The 20,838-nt window shown below is 36.8% G+C and overlaps 1 pseudogene; it reads right to left on the bottom strand.

Annotated features, from left to right (window-relative positions):
* Window positions 1-2,085: 2,085 nt before the first annotated feature.
* Window positions 2,086-19,791, bottom strand: LOC145106666 (uridine kinase-like protein 3; annotated as a pseudogene).
* Between the last annotated feature and the right edge of the window lie 1,047 nt (window positions 19,792-20,838).

The following is a 20,838-nucleotide window of genomic DNA, read 5'->3' as shown; positions in this document are numbered from 1 at the left end:
TGTCTCATGTAAATAATACTTTTATTTTAGATTATGATCTGGATAGAAACTACGCACTCACCTGACAAAAGTGTCTGGTGATTGGTGAATCGGGCAGAGCTTCGCCTTACACCTTTTCCAAAATACCTAGATGTACATAACACTAAGTCTTAGTCTATTATCCTAAGGGTTTAGATTCCTCAATAATTCCAAAGCCTACCTCTAGACCTGAACAAGAAATAACTAGGTAGGATCATATTAGAGGTAGGGTCTGTTTGGTATACAAAGTATACTGTTTGGAAATCTCACTTTAAACACCTCACTAAATCCAACCTAGGCATTAAAGTAGATCAAGCAGCATAACGATTTGGAATCATTGATAAATCTTACTCATAAGTTCCTAGTAACAACTTATAACTACGATTATAAATTACACGGAAGCAGAGTAAGTGTAGCTCACTTACAGAGTACTATAGACGAGAACCAGGATCTACGCAGGCAGAATACTAACTCAGGATGTCCTACTCGAAGGTCACTAATCGTATGAGTACTCAGGGGAATCGTAGGGCTTTGCCATAGGTTATAATGAAGGAAAAAGGCGGTAAGTATCGAAAATTTTAGAGCAAAATTCGAATGGATGGTGTGAGAATAAAGGAATGAGTGAGATGTTATTTATAGGTTGAGTTTCTAGGGATGCACGTCGTGCACATTGGTGGTGCGCCGTGCACAGGGTGGCGTGGCTCCTCATGCCTACTGACACGTGGCACGATTTGGGAGGGGTGGCGTGGCAGCATCGAGAACCATCTGCGCATCGCGCACACACGTGTCGATTTTCATATTTTCAAAATTGCATATCTTCTTCATACAAACTCCGTTTCTGACGTTCTTTATATTCCCGAAAAGTTCACGACGAGATCTACAACTTTTGTTTAGACTCTGTCGGCTAATTTTGACTTTCTATTTTTCACACATGCTTAGATTGTTAAATCCCGTATAAAAAGCATAACTCTCTCATCCGGTGTCCGTTTTTGACAGAAATGTTATCGTTGGACTCCTATTAACGAGATCTTCAATTATTGTTTAGATTATTTTGGCTAAAAGTCGATCAATCTAAAATCTGATTTTTGAGCAGAATACTGTTAAGCCGAATCTTAGAAAAATCATAACTTCCTCTCACGAAGTTAGATTTAGATGCTTTCTGTATGCACACTCTCGGTTTAACGACTACTACGACTTCCATTTAGATCACTAAGGGTAAAAAGTAATTTATCAAAAATCTACTTTTTACAAAATGTACAGTCGTGCCAATTTAATCGCGAAACTTCGAAGAAGCATAACTTCTTCGCACGAAGTCGCATTCTAACGTTCCTTATATCTCCAGAATTCTTATGACGTATACTACAACTGGGTTAGGGTTATTTGTCCTAAGAAACCTTTTATCTTCTATGCGTATTTTAATTTAATTTATTTTATTATTAAATACACCTAATATCCTATGTAACACGTAAGCACGTAAATATATGAATAATCCTTTCTTATTTATTCATATAAAGGTTACAATAGTTGACCCAAGCGATTACAGACTATGACCTAATCTAGCAGGAAACGCGGACGTTACACAAATGGAAATAAAAAATGTTTGCAATGATTTGGTCTTCTCAAAAGCTCCAAGAAATCTCGCAAAATCGCCGATGATCGCCAAAGCTTGATCCAGAAACAGTTCCTCTTGAAAAAATGGCGACTTCCTTTTTTTTAATAATTGCTCATGTGCCTAACTCAAGGCCATGTGTTTTTAGCAAGGCCATGCCTTTTTGCCCATGTGTTTTTAGCATGGCCATGTTTTTTGACCATGTGTTTTTAGCATGGCCATGCCTTTTTTCTAAGACTCCAATAAGTCTTCAAATTTGGCTTCGTCTTCGGTCTAGCTTCACCACGAGTCATGTTGCTTAAACATGTGATAAAAAGGACAAACACGATATGTGCCGGTGCAACACGACCCGTGTTTCAAATGTAGTCCTTTGCTATGATGATATGCAACGACTCGAGTTATGTCTTCATGTTTTCTTCCATGACATGACCAATCCATCTTCTCTCCAAACTCCAAGCTCACCTCCATAGTTCCAATGCTCCAAGCTCCATAATGCCTACAAAATTAATCAAAAATAGTGAAATACCAGACATTCTGAATAAAACATGCAAGTGCCCAAATAATTAACTAAATGCAAGAATTATGAAGTAAAATGCAATGAAAAGATAGAAATAGACGTGCAAAATAGGTGCATAAAATTCACCTATCACTAACTTTTTCTACATGAAACCCCTAGGGTATCCAATCAGTAATCCCCAATACTCATATTTCCCAAGCCAAACATGACACATAACTGTTGGATATAGTGTCTAAGTCCATAACTATATTTGGTATGTACTTGACCCGACCCGGCATGGTCCATTTGGGTTGCATGGCATTGCAATGCTTGGATAGACCATAATAAGAGAAAGGACACTTAAGGTTTATTAATATATTATAAGTTCTAATATATTAATAATATTATTTAATTAGTATTGATCAAAGAATTAATTTGGATTTAATTAAGTGATCAAAAGGAGACTAATTAAATATATGGGGTTGATTGTGTAAATCATCTATTCTTGTATAGTGGGCTAATGATCATTGGTTTGTATGGATTGGGTTAAAACCCATAAGGTACTCCATGGATAGTCCATGGAGGTTACAAACCCATGGATCATGGAATATGGAAAGCCATGACAATTAGGGTTTACATGGTGTAACCCTACTTGTGCCACAACTATATAAAGACCCCTAGTCTAGCAAAATCAGTACTACTTGTACAAGATAGAGGGCAATCCGATTTTGTGGCTGTTAGTGAACATCTCTCAAGGTTATTCCAAGTATTGTGGTGTTGTGTGAGACATTTGAGGCATCACACTTGAGGTGCTAGGCACACAAGGGTTTCAAGGAATCCAAACAACATAAGGTATGTACTACAACTAGCATTTATGTTTAAAAGTTCCCCATGCTATGCTAGATAGGTTATGAACCTTGGAAATCAAATTTGCATGTATCATAGTAAAACATAGATCCAAAGTTTCTAGGGTTGCATATACACCATAGGAGTGTTAGATTTCTCAAAACCCAACAATAACAGTATCATACAATCAACATGCAAGACCCTACCAGTCTAGCATACCGTGACACCAAGTATCCTATACTACTCATGCATAACAAGGAATCATCCTAGATAACTAGCATACTCGTACTCTAGCAGTACCTTTATCCTATCACACAAAGGTAATATAATTGGATACGTGGCATAGTGAGAAACTCACCTGAATCGCAGAAGCGGAGAAACACTGCTACACTCTCAACTCCTCACACTGATCAGACCCGCGAACTAACTATCACCAAGTAAAGATCAAAACATTAGAGTGGGTAGGTTGAACTCTTTCTCAGAAACCTACACCCATACCACTAACTCTACTTAGATCATTTCTAGATAATACATATATTGTACTTTATTTATACTTTTACTTCATAACATTCTTGTATTATCATGTGGTACACACATACACCTTCTCTTATTGATTAAATAAGCATTAAACCACATACTTTTATACATCTTATTATACATATATTAGGGTATGTATGATGCAAACATATTCTTGGGTTTACACACACACACACACACACTAAACACACACACAACTCTAAACATAGTTTATTATTTGTTTTAAGCACTCACATCCAACCAAACTTATGACACATGATATGGGTGGTGTTCACTACAAGGATCGAGCCCTATGCAGATGACAATTATGGACTCTGTCCAGACGACTTGTCGTCTGTAAAGCTTATACCGACGACATGTGGTCTGTAAAAAGTCGTCGGTATAGGTCTGTCGGTAAAAGTCGAAAATGTCTTCGGGACAGGAGTCGTCGGTATAGCATAGCCAATCCAGATGACATGTCGTATGCAAAGGATCGTCGGGATTGATTTTCGAGGAAATAAGAAAAAGTTTTATTCGGACCCTATACTGACGACTTGCCGTCGGTAAAAGTGTGACCCTATAGAGACGACTTATCGTCTGGAAAATTTGATCAATACAAACGACATGTCGTTTGGAATGGGAAAACCGTTTTTACATTTCTAAAGCTATACAGACGACATGTCGTCTCTATAGCCCTTTTTTTAATATTTTCCATAGGTTTTGTTATATATACAATTTAAAACAAATCCAAAAGGGATATTTGCAGAATAATATAAACATAACATAACATACCATTAAAATCCAAAAACACTTCCAAATTGAGGAATATGATGTTGGCCTCTGGTACACCTTTCTTTAAAAGCAAATAAATTGCCTGAACAGCTGAATTACCTGTCAAAACAATAAATTACTTCCAATTACCACAAAACATTCCAACAAATGAGAAAAAAAGTACAAAGCTAACCTGTTCCTAGTATAGGATCCAATAACAACACGTGCCTATCACATATGTCTTGTGGCAGTTTTCATATATTAACTGCATAATAATAATAATAATAAATGTGGTGTTGTTTCAAATTTTTATACAAATTTAAATAGTAACCTTGGTTCACTCTCTCTATTAGTCTATTCTAACAAACCTGTTGTCCATTGTCACCTTCTCTATGAATAAGAATCTTTCCGATCTTGATACCTTTACAACATGCTCTCAATGCATTTTCCATACTCTCACCACTGCAAAACAATCTAAAACTAACCTATTGACCCATGTTCAAATCCTAGCACCACTCAGCCCTTGTGGCCATGGAGGTTCGCCTGCAGTGGCTCCAAGGCATGAGGCAAAGCCTCATGTTTGCAGCGGGGGATTAGTCGGTGCGCGAAAGCTGGCCCGGAAACCCTCGTTAGGGAAGTTCCCTTTCCAAAAAAAAACAAAAAAAAAATCCAAAACTCATAATTCATAAATACAATATGATCTGAAATGATTAAGGTTTTGAAGATAAGACAAATACCTTCTAATAACAGAAACACCACATAATCTCTTACAAAAATCTACACCTGTGTATACAGATCCTGCATTTTTTTTACACAAATCATCAACTTAATGATAATAAACATTTAGGGAATAAACTCAAGGTTGCATGGTAGAATTAAGAAAGGCTTACCGGTTGGAGTTATCACCTGCTTTTCTGTAAATGGTAAATGTCCCAAACCATGCTCCACCACCTAATTAAATGGAGTAAAGTTATTCCCAAATAATCATACAAAATGACATTTCTAGCCCTGAAAAATACAAGTCACCAAACGGATCAAACGATCTACATAAATCACAAAATCATGTTTTGTTGTTTGAGCATCACGTATCAGTGTACGCATGCCACGTATCTGCATCACAACAAAAAAATATAGAGATATAACAATGAAGAAAACAAAAAGATGCAAATAAGGTTATATTATATATATTTTTTAAGAAAATGGTACCTGAAAAGTTGAGTGAATGACATATAAATTAGGATATATTTTACAAAGATCATGTTGTCCAAGTTTTGTCCGAATATGTTGGACAATAAAATCAATAGCTACATGATTGTCTCCTCCACAAGGTATGATGATGCCAGCATACTTTTTTGTTGGAAGTATAAAGTCATCAAATGCAGGCTTCACGAACTTTGAGTACTGCATTAATATAAGTTAAATAAACACTTTAAAGTTCCTAAAAGAAACTATAAATTTTTATGTAGAGATATATAAATTTTGGATCTTGAACTGACCTGATCAAGAACCATACCAATATCTCTTCCCTTTTCACCTGTGTTGTCACACCCCCAAACCGGAACGGCTGAAACGTTCGGGGGCGGAGGACGTCATGTACAGTATCACAACAATGCATAATAGTAAAACAAGCAACAACATCATCCATTGCATTAATAATATAATTTTAACACAAGTGGTGTTCTGTATAGTTTATAAGAAACCAAAAATAAGAATCAAAATAAGAGATGAGTCTTGAACTTGCTCCATCTTCTCAAAACCTGGTCATCCGTACCTGTCTACTGGTGACCTGAGAATACAAGTTATTTTGAAAGCGTAGATCAGCATTAAAGCTAGTGAGTTCATAAGTATTTTAGTTTCATTGTTTGTATATGTTTGAAGAAAGTGTTTGTAAATGTTTGATGTAAAAGTTTGTAAGTGTTTGATGTAAATGTTTGTAAACTTCCTAGAAAATCCTATATTTTCTACTAAAGTAGTCTTCTACCAAGACCCAACTGTTCTTTATGTTTGTTCTTTTGTAAAAGTGAGTGTTTTCCCAAAGTATGACTATCATTACCAAAATATAGTTTTCATTACCGTTTATGTGAGAAGATCACAATGTGAATGAAATGGGAAAATAAAGATGTACTATAGTTTTATCTAAGTAACTACCAATGTACTAACTACCTTAAACCTGTTTGTTTAATTAATGTAAAATGTGATAAGATTGTAACCATACTTGATCGACTAGTATAACACGATGTTCGAGACATCAAAATGATATGACATTCGTCACCCGTAGACCTGTAGGTCCCACTATAGCTAGCAACAAGGTGTAGGATGGTCAATCCCGTATAGATCTATACACAAATTCACGCTCTCCCTCCAGGAGACTCTGGGTACAGAACGTGACACAGCAGTATATTGTCGCGCCATGAAGTAGTGGCTGACATTAATGTTATAGTATTCTTGTATTTGTATAGTATGTTCTAGTGTATTGTATGTTCTCTCTGTCTAGTGTATAGTATGTTCTAGTGTAGTGTATCTTCTCTCTGTTTCTCTTTATAGTGATTATTGTTTCTCGTTATAGTATGTATTGTATCTCATTATAGTATGTTTGAACTGACTCATGTATGAACTGACTCTTATGTGTTTCATTGTTCTAGAAATAGTAAGTAGTGACTTCCTAAACTATACCTATTATAGTTTACTAGTAATGTTGTTTGTATGACTGAACATGTTTATACACCTTTGCTACCCAAAGGTATTGAACTGAACGAAGAACTTTTATATCTATATGTTGGATATAGTGTCTAAGTCCATAACTATATTTGGTATGTACTTGACCCGACCCGGCATGGTCCATTTGGGTTGCACTTCACCCGAACAATTTACGGATAATCTTTTGAGAATAGTATAAGTTATGATTTATTAATATATTATAAGTTCTAATATATTAATATAAAATCATATTATTTAATTAGTATTGATCTATAATTAATTTAGAATTAATTTAGAGATCAAAAGTATGACTAATTAAATATGGGCTCTTGTATTTATATAGTGTGGGCTAATGCTTATTTGGAATGGGCTAGGCTTGCATGGAAAGTCCATGGATACTCCATGGAGCTTTAACCCATGGATCTCATGGAAATGAAAAGACATGGGTATTAGGGTTTACATGGATGTAACCCTAATCCACCATACTATATAAAGGAGGCTTTGGTTCTTGAAATAACACTAGTTGATGTGTGTAAACTAAGAGGGCCGATTTCAAGAAGTTTGTGACTATTCTCTCAAGTTTCCAAGTTTGTGGTGATTTGTGACTTTCATTTGAGGCATCCACATTGTTGGTGTTAGGCTCTCAAACTCCAAGAAATCAACTACTACTACAAGGTAAGTAATTCTACTAGTTTTATTTGATTCAAGTACCCCATGCCATGCTAGTTAGGATAAGAACCTTGGAAAAATAATTATTTGCATGTATCTTAGTCAAACATAGATCCAAGGTTTCTAGGGTTGCATGTACACCATAGGAGTGTTAGAATGCTGAAAACCCATCACTATATACATATACATAATATATAACTAAGATTCAAACGACATTCGGACAAACAACCGATACCCTAAGTCCACAACCAAACAAGGAACAGGAAATAAGACGAGTTATCTGTCCTAAGCCCTTTCAATCCTACTTATATAACTATATCTATATAGACATGATTTTGACAATATATAAGTTTAAAAGAGTTTGATAAAGAGTTTGGTATAAAAAAGAGTTTGTAAAAACGATTTGAAGCAATTTGTTTGAAAACACAGTTTGAAGTATAAGAAATCAATTTGTTTGATATTTATTAATAACATATGATTGATATAATAAATATAATGTTTCTACTTGTATTCCCCCCCCCCCCATAAAAGCATTTAAAATCATTTAAAAGATAAGTTAAGGGGTATGAACTCACCTGCAGTGAGTGATACGAATGTAAGATCGGTTGTAGGATGCTAAGTGTCAAGTGAAGACTCGAGCACAAACGAATCCTAATAAGCATATAATGACACATATATGTATATAATTAGTGTTTATACAACTAATCATGTAAGGAAAGCCCCTTAGGAACTAAGAAACACTTAGATTGAAGTGTTACAAGTACATAGGATTGCATAAAAGGGGTTTATGGCCACACTAGTGTGTGTACGGCCAAGTGGTATACGGCCACATGTGTGTACAGCCACATGTGTATACGGCCATGGAGTGTACGGTCGTACACTCCTTGAAGACCATGCCAAGAAGGTGTTTCACGGACCTATCTAGCATCCTCTAAGTGTCCATGATCTTATTTTGGGACATAACATGAGTTGAAGGTCTAAATATGCACTAAACAAGGGGTGTACGGCCATATGAAGGGTGTACGGCCGTACACTCTTTGTGTTCATGCATTAGATGATGTTTTAAGGCTAGGAATCATGTGTTTATCAAGCCTAGCTGGAAGGTAGAAGAAAGACTCACACTTTTGGAGGTTCTTATGGAGTTCACGGCCAAAGAACTAGTAGGTGTTCTTGGTGTTCTTGGTGAATGATGAAGATCTAACCAGAGATTAAATTCATGGAATGAAAACATGGTTCCTTCACTAGTTAAAGCAATGAAGCAACTAATCAAGGTAGAAAACACTCAAACAGACTCTAAACAATGCTAAATGATAGCATAAACGAGTCTGACTTTGATTGAATTGAATAATTGTACAAGATAGAAATTTCGGGTTGTCACGTGTGTTACGCCTAATTCTCCTTGCCAGGCGTACATCAGCATCTGCACTGAAAATAACAATTAAGTAAAAAAAAAGATAAATCCATTAAAGAATTGATCATTGGGCTGATGTTATATATATAGAACCTGTATCAACAAAGATCTTCATGTTCATCAAATCACGTACACGAGGATCATGAAAAATCAGTATGCCTTCCAAAATTATCACATCTGAAGGATTCACCTGCCATACGTTCAATAAAAGATACAATCAAATGCTCAAAAAGCTACAAAAATGACATTTTGAAATGTGTATGTTAAATGAATTAACTAACCCTTCGAGAGATGTTGTTCTTGTAACTTATGAAGTCATATTTTGGAATATCCACCGCTTTCCACTGCTTCAACATCTCCACAACTGAGAGTAACTTCTCATTATCAAAAGCATCTGGAAAAGTACAATAAGAAACAAGAAAACAAACCAGATTAGAAACAAACAAAAATTATCAAGAAAATAGCAAGTTAAAGTAACAAAACTTGCCAGGATGATCAAAGTTGTACTCATGGACCCTTGTAAGTTCTTACAGGAGTCAAATTATGATAGAATGAGTCCTGAAAACAAAACCATAGATACCTATCAGCTAAATAAACCAGCTTTTCTTCAAACAAAATATAGTAAAATGGATCGATTCATATCATAGACAAAAGAACAGATTAACAAGACTATAAATAGAGAGGAATAAGGATTATGTGACACCAGTCAAATTTTGGTCAAAAATAAATTAGTCAATAATCGTAATTGGGATGAACCAAGTGGTAGAGTTTGTAACAAGGTTTCCAAAAACATAAAGAACACTGAGATCCGATTTATAATGAAGAAGTTATGACCAATCGAAAATCCGCGTCAAAACCGGCAAAACACTGTTCAGTATAAAAAGTGAATTTTCGATAAAAAGGCTTTTTAGCCTTAACAATCTAAATGAAAGTTGTAGAAGATGTTAAACCGATAATGTTCATAAAAAGAACGTCAAAATCTGACTTCCTATGAGGAAGTTATGATTTTTCTAAGTTTCGGTTTAGCAGTAGACAGCTAAAAATTCGAAATATAAATCGATCGATATTTAGCCGACGCAACTTAAACGAGAATCGAAGGTCTCGTCAAAAGTAGCACAACAGTAAAAAGACAGACGAAAACGAACGTCGGATGAAGAAGTTATGAATTTTTAACGGATTTCCTGTCCCGGTCTGTTAAAAATAATAATATTAAAAATTAATTCAAAACCAGCCGACGATGTCTAAACGAAAGTCGTAGAGTATGATTTTACCTACGCGTTCATATAAAGAACACCAAAAACGGAGCTCTTATGCGAAATTTATGATTTTTGCAAGTTTTTGGCCCAAAAATCAAGAAAAATATAAAACCGGAAAATTTCGCATGCATGACCTTCAGACACGTCATCATCGCATGAGGGCGTTCACGTGTCGACTGCTGATTGGACCGAACCCTCGCGTGGCACCTTCTGATTCGACCAAGTCCGCGGTCCACTCACATTCAGACATCTTCGCATGAGACACACCGCGAATGCCCCTCGGACCTGCGTACCCTTCTCCTATTGGACCGAAGTCCGGTCCAGTCCGAAGCAGCCATCTGCGAGCCACCTGTCCGAAGAAGCTCCTTCCCTTACCATTTGTCCGACACGCGTCAGCCTCGCATAGCCTCGGATCCGAGGCTTCGGCCTATATAAGGCATGCGAGGGCTAACGAAATATTTTCCCTTTTCACCCCATTTTTCACCCTTTTTCACATTTTCCACCCCCGTAAACTTTCTCACGACCCCCCAAGGCCCCGGTATCATGTCTAAAGCCTGAAGCAAGCCCCGGAGCCCCGGAATTCTCGGGAAGTTATCCTCTCTCCAGTCGAAACTCTGCCCGGTTTGAGCCGGTTTCTCGTCAAATAAACTCTTTCCGGGAAACAAAACGCTGCCCGAATCACCGCTTAACAAAGTGAGTTCATACCCCTATAATATACCTTTTTAAATGGTTTTATATGCTTTTTAGGGGGGATACAAGTTTAACACAATATTAAATTGTGTTAATATCTGTAGGTGATATTAATCACACAAAGAGTTTTCGTATGCTTTTAAGACTTACCAAATACATCCAAAATGACTTAAAGCCATGTTAAATCTTTAAAGTCATGTAAACTCCGTTTAATTCTTTGAAAAATGTTTTATACACTATTTCAAATTATAATCACCAAAATCATGTTTATATATGTATAAGTATATAAATAAGATTTGAAGGGCTTAGGACTAATGAATTACCTTGTTTCCTTTTCCTTGTTTGGATGTGGAGTTAAGGTGGTGTTATTTGTCCGAAGGTCGTTCTCTTCTTAATTATATATATATTATACATATATGAGTATAAAAGGTTACTCCTTTTGGTATCATTACCTTTGTATCGGGCTGAGCAAAGGTGTTCATCCATGAAATATCATGCTAATCAGATAGAACATATAAATTATAATAGGTATAATTTATGATCCAAAACTAAATATACAAGTATGATTCACGACTGTATACTTTCCAAGGAAATTACCAAAATTCATTCAACTATACCAAAATATGTATAATACCTTTAATATACGAACAACATATTAAAGAAGTAAAGATACATCATACCGGGTTTGCATTAGCAAAGGTACTATACAGAGTACCATAGTTAGCAAACACGAGGTAATAATACATCCTACCGGGTTTGCATTAGCGAAGGTACTATACAGAGTACCAGAGTTAGAAAACACGAGGTAATAATACATCCTACCGGGTTTGCATTAGCGAAGGTACTATACAGAGTACCAGAGTTAGCAAACACGAGGTAATAATACATCCTACCGGGTTTGCATTAGCGAAGGTACTATACAGAGTACCAGAGTTAGCAAAAGCGAAGGTACTATACAGAGTACCAGAGTTAGCAAACACAAGGTAATAATACATCCTACCGGGTTTGCATTAGCGAAGGTACTATACAGAGTACCAAAGTTAGCAAACACGAGGTAATAATACATCATACCGGGTTTGCATTAACCAAGGGTACGATACAAAGTACCAGAGTTAGCAATCACAGGGTAATAATAATACATCGTAAATCTCGTTGAAACAATAAATTTGTGAAACCCTTCACGGTGTACTTATCTAAGTACGACTTTTAAGTCCTGACCTATTGACCAGAATCTCTTGTAAGGAGAGCGTGAATTTGGGTATAGATCTATATGGGACTGACAATCCCGCACCTCTACTGTTCGCTATAGCTTGGCCGGCAGGCCTAGGGTGTCAAATATCATACCATTCCGACGCCTGAAGAACGTCGCCGCATGCATGTCAGTCATATTAGTATGGTTAATAGAACTCACATGGATAAAACAACAAGTGAATTACAAAGTAATATTCTTCTCTTATAACAGTAAGAAAAGATAATTACATCCCGATCAAATATACCTTCTATAGTTTTTACTTACAGTAAAAGCTACGTATCATGAAATCAAGTATTGTACTTCTGGTTTTGAACATTTAAAACCACAAGACAGTATTTTGGATAATACAATATTTTCCAGGATTAATACTAAGGTTTTTACTATAGAACATATATAACTAAGAATACTTATACAAAGGAAACGGTTTATGAGATTAAACCACTTATCAAATAGAACTTAGTCATTCAATCTCGGTAAACTAGTATAACATAAAAGACCTTTAGTGGTTAATTCTATAATTCCTTAGTTATTACATCAGAGTTATACATAAGTAATGTCCGATTGACAGTGAAATGTGTGACTTCCGCCTTACTTCATGTTCCTTGTTTGGTTGTAGGCTTAGGGCAGATACACCCAGTTGACTGTCCATTCGATATTGTGTTATATATAATCAGTATAAACTAAGTAATTATAGAGGGAAACTATTGAGGTTATCAATCTAGCACCTCAGGAAATATAGGATTTCCTGGAGAAACCAGTAAACTTATCCAAAGAACTTAGGGTATACTTAACATAACTAAAATACTTATGAACTCACCAGCTTAAATGCTGATTTACTCTTTCCAAATAACTTGTATTCTCAGGAATCCAGTAGACAGGTACACTCCCGAAGCTTTTGAGAAGACTACCTAGTACCGTACCGCGACTCTTGTCTTCTACTGTACCTACTTTGGTGTTTGAATATGTAATGTTTAAACACTTATGTAAAACTTATACTTATTAATGCAATGGTTGTTTGTACTTTGATTACTATATTGCATGTGTTGTGATACTTACCTAAAGTCCTCCGCCCCTGAATGTTTCCGCCGTTCCGGTTTGGGGGTGTGACAGATTATATCAGCAAAGAAAAAGATATCTGATTGACAAGTACTACACGCTGATCATACATGTACACAATGCATATATATATATATATATATATATATATATATATATATATATATATATATATATATATATATATATATATATATATATATATAAGCAATTAACCAAAAAAAATCTAAGAAAGTATATATATATCATGGTGTATTGAAGGAACAAGAAAAAAAATGAACTGCACTGCATTCACGTTTCCTTAGGCAGGGAAAAAAAATCAAAAAATCAACCTTAAAATCGGTGGTGAAGATAGGTATATCACCGGAAATCGTTTTCTCTGGCGGTGTTTACCGTTCTTGTAGTGTTTTAGGGCTCCAAAACCGGAAACAAATCCCCCAAAATCAGAATAAAAACTCAAGCTCTTACTAATTAAGAAGAAATCAATGACCCTATAGAGACAACATGTCGTCTCTATAAGTAAACGAAAATGGCATCGTTCCACTTCTCGTCGTTCAAAAAATAAAATAAAATAAAAAATGATTTTCACGCGGATTGTTCCCACCTTTTCCAGACGACATGTCGTCTGTATAGGTTGATCAAAACGACATCGTATTCCATTTCTGCAAGACGGATAAAAAATAAATCGAAATTAAATTTTAAGCACCCTATAGCGACGACATGTCGTCTGCATAGGTTGACCAAAACGACATCGAATTGCTTTTCTGCGACAAAGAATTAAAATAAATCGAAAATATTTTTTTAATTCCTCCTCCCGACGACATGTCGTCGGTATAGAAATTCGATATACCGCCAATATTTTGCCCCTTCCCGCCGAGCCTATGCAGACGACTTGTCGTCTGTATAGCTTTTCCTGGTCAACGACATATGGTCAGTGTTTGAAAACTCTGTCCAGACGACATGTCGTCTCTATAGATCGACTTTTGCCGACGACAAATGTCGTCTGGATAGGTGTCGTCTGCAAAGGGTTAGATCTTTGTAGTGGTTTTAACCACAAAACTTAATTCAAAATAAGATTTCGTGTACCAAAAACATTCAAAAACTATAGCTCTTCGGTTTGTGAGTTTTCCGGACAAAAATCTGAGTATAAAGATGTTGTTTTCTTAGTTCTAAGAATAAACATAAAACCAAATGAGTTAAGGGATCCAAATAATAGTTATAGTAACCTTAAACAAGATAAGGATCAAACTCATTTATTCGAAAATATATCCCAAAATATGTGTGTATATGAAGTTTTTCAGGTGTAAGAGGTTATATTCTTGATTCTAACTAAACACACGTGATCTTAAGTGTTAAAGAACATAAAAGACATCATTTGAGACAACTAAAAAGATTTAAAACCCACTAACTCGACAACAAGGTTTCAAAAACAGAAAAACCCGTAATATGTTCGGTATTGGGAGTTCACATGCATTTTTGATGTTATTTCTTTGGTTCTAGCAGCTTACATGTGATCTGAAGTGTTAAGGGACTTAGAAATTATCATTAGCAAGATATTGAGAGGGTTTAGAACCACTAAAACCGACAACAAGGCTTCTACAAACCGAAAAGGCGAAAACCCACAAGATGCGTTTTTCCGGTGGAGGGGGAGCTGTCGGAGGCTGTTCCGACCTCCACAGCACCGACGCAGACTCATAAGACTATTAGGGACGGAGTGAAGACAGATTCGTACCACAGAGGTGGCTTGGTCGAGTTGCACAGCCGAAATACCACCTTCCCGAAAACCCTAGACGTCACAACCCTTACACTCTCTTTCACTCACGGGATTTTCTAAGCTAGGAATAGGAGACGACCGGTTATAAGTCAATGGAGGAGACGTTTACAGGGTTAGGAACATTAGCTTTTTGAAGATTCGACTTTTGAAGCAACCAAAACGGGAAAAGACACAGCATCGCTGCACCAAAGAAGAAGGAGACAGATTGCAGAACTTGCCATAAATGGTCCCTGATGTTTGGGCATGCGATCAATTCCTACCCACATTTAATTACTCCTTTAAAATACAATTTTCCAAAATGGCACAATACCCCCTCTATTTATAAACCTAACAATTAATAAATTTGATTTGTTTAAATTATTATTATTATTATTATTATTATTATTATTATTATTATTTAACCTCTTTACATCTATATAATCTCTTTTATTTATTTAATCAATTGTAAAATCTTATTAATAATAGTATTTAATTATATAATTACTCGCTATTATTTATTAACCTTATTTTGCAATCATAAAGCGGAAACGGGGCGTTACAATCCCACTTAATTTGGGCATTTTAGTAGTCTCCATTTCTCAAAGGGCCATAGTGCTCATATGTATGAGATGATTTTCACATAGTGTAAGAATACTTAACATCAAACACTTTGTCAGCCATTAAAAGATGATTTTTATAAATTTGGTTCAAAGCAAACCGTTAATACACTTGAAAGAGTTCACAGAGCATTTTCTACAATTTCATTAAACAATAACCAAATTCAAGATACAAACAAGTTTAGTGAAAAATTTCAATAAACTTGCCAAGTCATATGTCTACGTAAAACAAATCTAAAAATCCATACCAATGAGTCGATTACCCTTATTTTTCCTTGCTCAGAGGCCATTTTATTCAACACACCAATCACTTTATCTCAAGTTTACCTTCCAGATACAAATTTTTTGCTTCCTTCGTAGCATGAGCATCCAATTCCATAACCTAGAGAAGAAACATAGTTAATCATCAAATCCTATATAATTAACCAAAGAGTTGGTAGGAAAAATGGAGTGATCTAATATCAATTAACATAATATGTCAACGAAAAACAAACATATTTAAAATCCAGATGAACAAATAGATTGAGGTAATTCATCCTTGATTATTTACCATGCATGGATTGAGGAAACTGGTGAACAAATAGATTAAAAATTTAATTAGACACACGCAAACAAGGATTGAGGGAAACCTGAATGGAGGAGTCGATGGAGGGTCGACTCAATGGGAGGAGAGGAGGCTCTGATGTGTTAGCTTTGACCGGTACGTCGTTTGGCTGAGTGAAGGAGAAAATGAGATTAGATAACGGACAAATGTGTCTATGTTTCCGGTCATTGATGTTTTTGAGATGACTCAGTCATATGGATAAGGACGAGTAAGATGCTAAAATTGTTGTATCAAACGCTCTGACTTGGGCCGAGTCACGAGTCAGTTATGACCTCTTACTGACCAGAATTAAATTTAAAGGCTCATTTGGAGTTTTTTGTTTAAATTAAAAGTTAAACGTCCGTATTCTTAAACTAAGGTCTCGTTTGATAGTTTTTGTACGGGAAAGTGCTGAGAAAGTGATGTATGAGAAAGTTTCTAACTGGGAAAGAAACCATGTTGTTTGATTATACATCTAATTTACTGTGTTGAATGATGAAAAATAACAATATTACCCTGTTGTTCTATAATGTGATGGAAGAAGTTGTTGAATAATTATAAGAACATACAAATTGGCATACAAAATCAAAATTACACAATAATCATTTAAAAGTCCAAATAGAATGTCAATTAAATTGTTTTTAGTTTATTTTTTTTTTCAAGTTGATGTTACGTTGTTATTCTTTCTAGCAATTTAATTTTTTTATAACTCAACATGTGATTCTTTACCAGGTTTATGTCTGATAGTGATGAGATAGAAGATTTGTTTTTATATATATATTAGGATGATGGTGGTGTTGTCTATAGAAATGATTAATCCAATAAAAATGAATTAAAAAAATTAACTAAAAGAAATTAATAATGATAGAACAAAGTTCTGGTAGGATCGATAGATTCTAAGCAGATAAACAATAAATAATGTAATGAAGAACACAGAAATGGTTTAACTGATGTCGAATGATTAAACTTTAACACCTCAGAAGAGCTCGATTAAGAACTTTGACTGTAGAGGTGTTTAGGGTTACAAAGCAATAATAACTATATTCACGACCGTATCTAAGGCATACATGCATGCACTATTTATAGCTAAACCCTACATAATAATCACGGATGGACAGGCCCAATCCGGATATACAATACTAAGCCCATGACGCAACATAAAATACCCAACAATCTCCTCATTTGCGTCAATGGAGCCGAAAGCTCAGTTCGGTTGAGCTATAGAAGACTTCTTGACAGTCTTGAACACCTTCGGTATAATGGCCAAAAGAGTATGACGAAAAGTGATATACCACCGAAGCATGTCCGTGAAGTTCTTCTTGTCTGCCTCAGAGTTCTGCTTGCACCGATGGATGATATTAGTTATGTGCTCCAAGCAGTCCGTTGAGAACAGATGCTTATCAACAAGAGCGAAAAGAAATCTGTTAGCTTCGCCTCTTGTGAACATCACTGTGAGATGTTTAGAATCAATTTTCCCCATCTTCATCTTGTTCACATCTCCAGGTTTTGCAGTTGGCTTTACGGTTGGTTTCTTCTTTAAAACTTTAGCAATATGTTGGTCCATTGCAGCAACTTCATTAACATAAGAAACCAACATCCTCTTCAAATGATCTAGGATCGGCTCATACTCCTTCGCATTAGTGAGAAATATGTTGAACAACAAGATCCAATCATGAGGATTCAAGTTTGGAAGATCTGCCAGGGATATAACCGAAACTGAGTTTGCTGAACATCGGGTTATTTTGAAACTAACATTGATAAACTTCCCTGCAGGCGAAGGTTTCAGCACCTTGACAGTGATAATCTTCTGAGCACTCCATGTCAGGTACTGAGGCTGACCGAACTTGAGATAAAAATCGATAAGTTCACGATCAACTTTAGGGTGAGGTGAGGGAACTTGAACAGTCGAATCAAAGCAATGAAAAGTAAATGCCTTTCGGGTTATAGGCATATCAAACTGTGAGTCCCTCGAATTCACACAATCAAAAGAGGCTACAGGTTCCAGCCATAACATGCTTGGAAACTCTATTGCTTCTTTGATGAGCGTTTCCCTAGTCCAAAGAGGAAACAAGGCCTTTTTGCAATTTAAGGCATCTTGCTCTTCCTTGTTCTTTCGCTCCCTCTCTTCAGCTTCCTTTGCAACACGAAGGGTTTCATCCAATTCCTTATCCCTTTTCTTTCGTTTCAGGGCTTCGGCAATTGTTTCTTCTTATTCTTCACTATCATCAGCATGTCCCTTTTTCTTATCTTGATTACCAGAACCCGAAGCTTCATTACCCTTGGGTTCAGTTTTGACAGTAACCTTCGGTTGAGTAGTTTGAACACCTTCTCCCCCTTGTTTTGGAGGTACGAATCTCTCCGAAACACCCTTCATTTCATGTAAAAGTGCAAGGGCAGGAAGAAGCTTGGAAGTTAGATGATTCCTGATGGTCAGTGTAAGTATCGGATCATGAGCACTAAGAAGATTGGTTAGCATATTCTTTACATCACCAGCACAACTCCGGAATACAGCTCGCTCAGTCTTCAACAACGAAATCTCCCTTTCAGCTTGAGCCAATTGAACTTTCTGAACTTCAATAGTAGAGGCTTAGCATGCAAGTTCCTCCTTTAAGGCACTCTCCTTTGCTAAGTCAGCCTGGAGTGTTTCAAGCCGAGAATGCACAGAGCTAAGAAGAGAAGTGTTCTCATCTTGAATGGAAGAACGAACATTCTCAAATTTAGCTTGCTCCTCTTGAAGCGACTTTGATAAGGAGTCAACGGAAGCGTTCACTTTAGCTGCATTTGAATCAGCATGACCTTTGAGGGATTCGAGAAAAATCTGAGAACTGTGAACAAGTTCTGCAACTTTAGTAGTGGCCTTCTTGCAAGAAGAAGTGGATGCTTCAACCGCCTGTGTGGATTTGTCAATGGCTCCTATATACTGCTCTAAAGCGGTGTCCAGAAAAGCCTTGAGTACAATATCATTGTATGTCTTGGTAGAGGCAAGCAATTGATCAAGCTTTTCATCAATACTCTGCAATTGTTGTCGCGAGACAGGAGCCTCTTCATCTTCTTCTGTCGGAAGTCGATAGGGACTGTAATAAGTCGAGTCAAACTCAACATTATCACCATCGAGAGTATCACCTGAATCTGATGAGGGTGAGGATGAAAGAGGTTTGGAAGTAACAGGAGGTTCGGTGTCAGTATTAGCCCCCGTATCAGATACGTTGACGTTTACTGGAGGTTCGGTTGTTCTGGTGGTAGGAGTAGTTGTGGTAGTTGCTTGTGAAAAGATAGGAGGGGGTAAAGGAATTGTAGAGATTGGTATGGTACTAACTGGTGGTGGGGGTGGAATAGAAGTTGTTGTTTGAAATGTAGTAGGGGGTGGTATGGGAGCAACCGAAAACTGTAACAGTAGTGTTCGGTGGAGATTGAGGAATTGGAGTTGGAGAACGAGGAGGTGTATTACCTCTTGGTGAAACAGGATGCTGAACTTCCTCTTCCTCATCTGCCGATCGCTCCTCAGCAGTGTCCGAGCTTGAAGGAGAAGTATTCTTTGATTTCTTTGCCATCTTTTTAACCTTCTTTGGAGCCGAAGAATCACCCTTTTCAGCCTTTCACTTTTTAGACTTGGCAGGTTTAGATGAAGGACCCTCGGTTGCCACTTTCTTAGTATCTGCCTTTTCAGCCTTGTCAGCCTTTTTGGTATCCGCCCTTTTCCCTCGCTTGGCAGGCTTCTCCACACCGTCTATAGCAGCTTATTGTTCTGGAGTCAGTTCTCTTGGTCCTTTGGAAGGAAGCTTTCGGTAGTCAGCCATCACCTTACTTTCGGCTGACACACACCTGTACATCGTCTCAGGTATGGAACCATTGTGAGAGAACTTGGTGGCATCGGAGAAGATGATCTTCTTCGTATAAAAAGTAGCCACAGAGGAGACCAATGCATCTTTCATGACAGGAATCTGCAAAGAGTCAATAGCCCTTCGTGTGACGATGGTCCAGAAACGACCACAAGAAATCTCAGAATGTCGCGTCGAAGTGTTGAGACTCTGCACCAATTGCGACCAAATAATCGACCCGTAATCGAGGTTAAGTCCATTGTAGAGACCATAGAGAATGGTTTGAAAACCCTTACTGGTACCATCGGACCCAGCAACCCTCTTCGCTAAACCCTTGTTGAGAAGAGTAAGCAACCCATTCCATTGTGGCGGCAAACACGATTTCTTAATCTTCTTCACTGTGGTAAGAACATCAGTGTACCCCATCTCATAGAGCATTGTAAACAGTTGGTTGGTGGTGACAAAATCTGGAGAGATAACAGAGGAATCGACGGCCAGCTGTAACAGAGAACAGAATCGCCCTTTTGAAATGGATGTCTTGTGTGTGAAGACTTGAAAGTAGATCCTCTCCTTGTTCTTGTCATAGGATGCAGTAGAGTAGACTTGCGATAGTAGAAACATTGGAACAGATTCCACCTGCGTTAGTGCGATAACCAGAGGAGAGTACTTGAGACACTCGACAACTTGGAGCATGTACGAATCATACAGAAAGGGGTTAAGTTGAATGATCAGGTTCTGATTGGGTTTGATCACAAGCAATGATGATGAAGCAGTCTGATC

Source organism: Lactuca virosa, chromosome 4, assembly GCF_052849685.1.
Source record: "Lactuca virosa cultivar CGN04683 chromosome 4, Lactuca_virosa_CGN04683_v6, whole genome shotgun sequence".
In the NCBI taxonomy this organism is placed as follows: Eukaryota; Viridiplantae; Streptophyta; class Magnoliopsida; order Asterales; family Asteraceae; genus Lactuca; species Lactuca virosa.
This window is presented reverse-complemented; position numbering and strand designations above follow the sequence as displayed.